Source organism: Narcine bancroftii, chromosome 11, assembly GCF_036971445.1.
Source record: "Narcine bancroftii isolate sNarBan1 chromosome 11, sNarBan1.hap1, whole genome shotgun sequence".
Taxonomy (NCBI): Eukaryota; Metazoa; Chordata; class Chondrichthyes; order Torpediniformes; family Narcinidae; genus Narcine; species Narcine bancroftii.
Window position 1 is genome coordinate 49,593,921 of NC_091479.1, and position 5,232 is coordinate 49,599,152.

Genomic DNA, 5,232 nt, shown 5'->3' on the forward strand with positions numbered 1-5,232 from the left:
CCGTTGATATTAAATTTAAAAATGGTTTGGTCTTTTAAAGCTTGAATTCAAAAGGCTGGTCCAGATAGACCACAGAAACAGGCCCTTCGGCCCCACTCTCCTGCTGGCTGTGCTGTTGTAATCAGTCCATATTCCTCTCCACCTTTCCATTCTTAGCTCCCATCCAGCTCATGTTGCCTTGTCAATCTCACGGTCTGTGGGAAGAAACTATTTTCCTCCCTGGCTTCTCTGCTTTTATTCCTCCATATCTCCTTCCTGATGGCAGGGGGACAAAGATGCTCTTTGCTGGATATCTGGGAGTCTATTTGCAGAGCCCATGCCTGCAAAAAATTCAGGGGTCCCTTGCCTTGAGGTTCCACCCATGTTGCCTCTCCCTCAGCACTCTCTCGTCAAAACACAACTGCACCTTCCTTCCCCTCCTCTCCCAGGTCTCAGTATCCCCCTGACAATTCCAGTCAGCTGCCATGTCTACACCCTGCCCGACCTGCTATCGAATGCCCTGCATCCTCCTTCCCCGTTGGTTTCCTCCTGTTATCAGGCATCAGAATGGACCCCACCCTGTTGAAACTACCTGTATTCTCACTGATCTCTCTGCACCACTGCCCTCCATCCAGGGGTCTTGGTTGTCTTGTGGTGATGGTGGAGAACAAAGTACCAACTCAAGGAGATGGGGAGCAGTAAGGAGACCCCCAGTTCCAGGAGACATGGAGAACCACAGAGATGCCCAACTCTGTCAATCCGGTAGAACCTGGTAATCAGGTGCAAGGAGCTCTCGGGTACTGCTGCACGTGAGGCAGGTGTGGCCCATCCCCACACCTCCATCCTGTCAATTCCCAAAACACATTTCCTATTCATGTGGGGGTCCAAAATGGATAGAGTCTGGAGGACCATGTACGTCGTCAATCAATGGGGGCATAACCCTAACCAGCAAGGCTTTTGTGTATGGCTGTGCTAGGAAACAAAGTGCAAGGGCACCAAAAGCCACTATGTGCTGAAGTTCTACCTGGCTCAGGTGTTGCGAAAGATTGGTCTGGCCCTGATGCCACACAATTTCCTCGTCAGCAGGACTTTACCCCATCACCTTCATGGGAATGGTTGCATAGGCAAACACTGTTGACCACAGGGCCATCAGGCAGTGGTCAGCATGGAATTCCTGCTGACACAGAGACTAGGACTTGATGAGATACTTCGGGGTGGTACCCTGAGCAGAGCATCGAGAGACAGACATCCAGAACTGCTGGAAGACCAGAATCTCAGTGAAAGATGCCCTTTGGTCTGCCTGAAACCCAGATAAGAGAAGCAAACACTAGAAGCCCAAAGCAAAGGGAGGAAGGTTTAGGGGCAATATCAGGGGAACTTGTTTTTACACAGAGTTGTGGGTGCCAGGAATGTCTTGCCAGGAGTGGTGATGAAGGCTGAAATATTAGCGGCATTTCAGGGCTTCTTGGACACATGAATGAAGGAAACATAGAAGATAGGAGCAGGAGTAGGTCATTCGACCCTTCGAGCCTGCTCCGCCATTCAACGAGATCATGGCTGATCTTAAAGTTCAGTACCCCATCCCTGCCTTCTCTCCGTAACCTTTAATATCCTTAAACTGAAGAAATAGATCTAATTCCCTCTTAAATATATTTAATGAACCTGCCTCTACTACCCTCTGTGGCAATGAATTCCACAGATTCACCACCCTCTGGGTAAAGAAATTCCTCCTCATCTCGGTCCTAAATGGTTTGCCTATTATTCTCAAACCAGGGCCCCGGGTTCTGGATTTTCCCACCGTTGGAATCATCCCATCTCCATCCATTCTGTCCAGTCCTGCCATAATTTCATATGTCTCTATGAGATCCCCTCTCAATCTTCTAAACTCCAGCGAGTACAATCCCAATTTGCGCAATCTTTCCTCATAAGTAATTCCTGCCATTCCAGGTATCAGCCTGGTGAATCATCTCTGCACTCCCTCCATTGCAAGAATGGAGGGTTATGAAGGAGGAAGGGTCTAGTTTTTATTTTGCTTGGAATTGATAGGTCAGCGCAACATCGAGGTTCGAAGGGCATAACTGTTCGACGTTAACCTGCTGGTCATTTAGCACATGGAGATGTGGGTGAGGGAACGCTGCCCACCGGCCTATTCCAGGTTGCTGAGAGATGCACTGAGGCTTGGCGCAGCCAACATGAGGGCGCTGTGGGGAAGGACTCTCATCCTCTGGGTCTTGAGGGGCGGAGACTAAGGGGAACCCCTTCAACCACAGAGTGCAGGGAGTAACCACAAGGTGTCAAAGTGGTGGAATGATGTTAAACAGAGAACATGAGCAGTGAAGGGAATATAGGCATGCAACACGAGGATGAGAAAAGACATGGAACAGTTGTCCTCTTGGTCAATAATTTTAGAATAAAGTTAATTTTGGGGTGAAAAAGAGAAAAGCCCGAACTCAGTCAACTTTGTTTCATGAGATACATTCTCCAATACAGGAAAGCTCCTCTGTACCTGTTCAAATTTAACCCGAGGAAACTGTGTTCATCGTGGAAACCTCTGAAAATACACAACCGGACCTACGCACAGAGAGACAAATGATACACGTGCAGTCCCTCCCAAAAAAGAAATAAATTCTGTTGAATCAATAGCAGAGTTATGGAGTCTTTGTCTGAGCCGGTCATCCATCATTCTCCATTCTCACTGCTCGCAGGAAGAATCTGTTTCTGGGCCTGGTGCTACTGGCTCCGATATTCCTCGACCCCTTTCCCGACGAGAAGAGCTGCCAAATGCTGTGGGCAGGTGGAAGGGATCCTCGACGATGTTGACAATGAACCCGGTTTATCCCATTGATATTTGGGGTGGGTGGGTTGGGGGGTGAGAGTCCCCATGATCCTATCTGCCACTCGTGGTCCTGCCGATAATTTAAAAAAAATATTTATATACTTAAAACCACAAGAAATTCACACAATTAATAATAATGCTCATCTAATGTGTGGCATCTATAAAAGAAAGAATAAAGAAACCACCTCCCACCTTCATCCCCAATATCCTAACCTCTCCCCTTCTCGCCTCAACAGAAGTGTCTGTTACTTTAAAGTTTCATTAAATAAACGGAGGCCTTCAGGTGAAAGGGAGTGTAAGGGTTTCATGTAAATATCCACACCCACCCTTGGTAAATATGGGCTCCATATTCTTCTGACATATCGAGTTGGAGTGGCCTGTTAACCGAGACACGAGCACTAGAGAGCCGACAAACACGCTGACAGCGCAGACACCATTGGGGCCAATGCCCATCCCAGGGGATAACCCACATGGCTGGAAACAATGAACAACGGGAGGATCGCCTTCCAATCCGAGGCTGGAGCTGCCTGTTCAAGCAACTTATCTTCCACTTCCACTTCTTGGGTGCATGTCATTCTTTCCAGACTTCGCGGGAGCGCGCCTGCTACAGTGGTGACCTCAGCAGGACCCAGCCCTTCAGTTGGACGTGAAGATCACGGTGCAGGCGGCTCTTCAGATGGTTTGGTTGAAGCTGTCAACGTTCTGGATGTCGGAGCCACACGTGGGGTTCAAACTGGCCAAGGACCAGTTCCACCTCCAAGAGATCACCGCTGATGACATCCATTACTCCTCCATGATGTTCTTGCTCATCAGGACATGGCAGCAAGGCTCATCGACTTCCGACATCAGCCTCCCGAGCAAGGCAAATAGGATGCCCTCAAGGACCTCTTAACCCGCACCTTCAGGCCACGCCTTTATCCTCCACCTCATTCTGTTCCTACTCTCACTATCACAGGGCCTAGACAGTCATCCCAACATGACTCCCTTCATGCTATTTCTTTTCAGCTCTCACTAAACGCCCTGGACCCACTTTTCAGGAACTCTTCCCTCTTCCTCCCTATGTCATTGGTATCTCCATGTACCACAACCTCTGACCCACTTTAGGATGTCTTGAACACCAGCAGCAACACCCCAGACACTGGCACCAGGGAGGCACCACCTGGAAAAGGTCCAGGGTCCTAGTCCAACAGTCTTTTTCCTGAGCATCCAGGCAGCAGAGAAATATCAATGGTTGCTCAAAGCAAAATCCACATTGCGGTGCCCACCAACAAGTTGAGGCACAAAGTTTTGTGGGTCTTTTGGGTTACTGGTGCCAACATATTCCCCATCTCACCCTGCCCCTCCATCTACTGTACAATGTTGCCCAGAAAAAAAAACTCTCCACTTCATTGATGACCTGAACAACAAATGGCTTCTTAGATGATAAAACACGCTGTTGAACACCACTGCCACTGACCACAAGCACCTCCCAACCCCTCAAAACTGGAAGACCCTTTGAATGACTTGTCTCTGCAATGAAGACAATGGTCTAGTGGAGCCTCGAGCAAAAGAGGCAAGGTCGCCGAGTCCCACACAGCTTCTGGTTCAATTCCCTCCTGGAAGCTGCCTCCCGCGACTCCCCATCTGAGTGTCAGATGCTCGCCTGCTCACCACAGAGAACCAGATGGCAGCAGAGACAGTCACACTCCAGCCACACCTCCCCAACATGTGATGGGTTCAATCTGCGGATGCCACTCACAGCGGACCGAAGAAGTGGTACATGGCAGACCGCACAGAGGCCGGGCCTGAGCCACTTGCAAGAACAGATCATGTCCTGCCCGAAAGTGACAGCCTCCCACCTGAATGACCCCGAGAAGAGCTTGGCACCATGGCCTGGGGCAAACCGTTCAACACCCTCGATGCTGGACAGCAGGGAAAAAGCTTGGTTTACTGACGGCTCTGGCTGGTGGAGGTGCGAAAAACAGCGGAGTAAGGTGGCAGCGCTCCAGCCCACCACAGATAAAGTACTGACACAAGTGGGTGTGGTGGAGGGGAGAGCCAACTATCCAAGCTGGCAGCTGTGGCACTGATCCAAACAGGGACAACCAGGTAGGCCCAGGAGCCTCTTTTCCGATTAGTGCCACAGGATTTCTGGGCTGTGCCAAATAGCACGTCAGTGTGGATGGGTCGGCGGCAGGAGACAGGGAGGCTGCCTGCTCTGAGGACAACAGCACTGGCAGATCTTCTGAGAGGTGGAACAACAAAAGAAAAATCAGGGTCCACCACGAGGATGGACACACCTCCAGGAAAACCGCTGAATCTGATGCGATGCCACTGTGGACTGAGCTGCTCAAATATGCTCTGCCACTATTTTCCCCAAGCAGAGTGACCCCGGAGCCTTGGCAGCATTGGTGTGTAGAGCTCGTCGAAAGAACCAA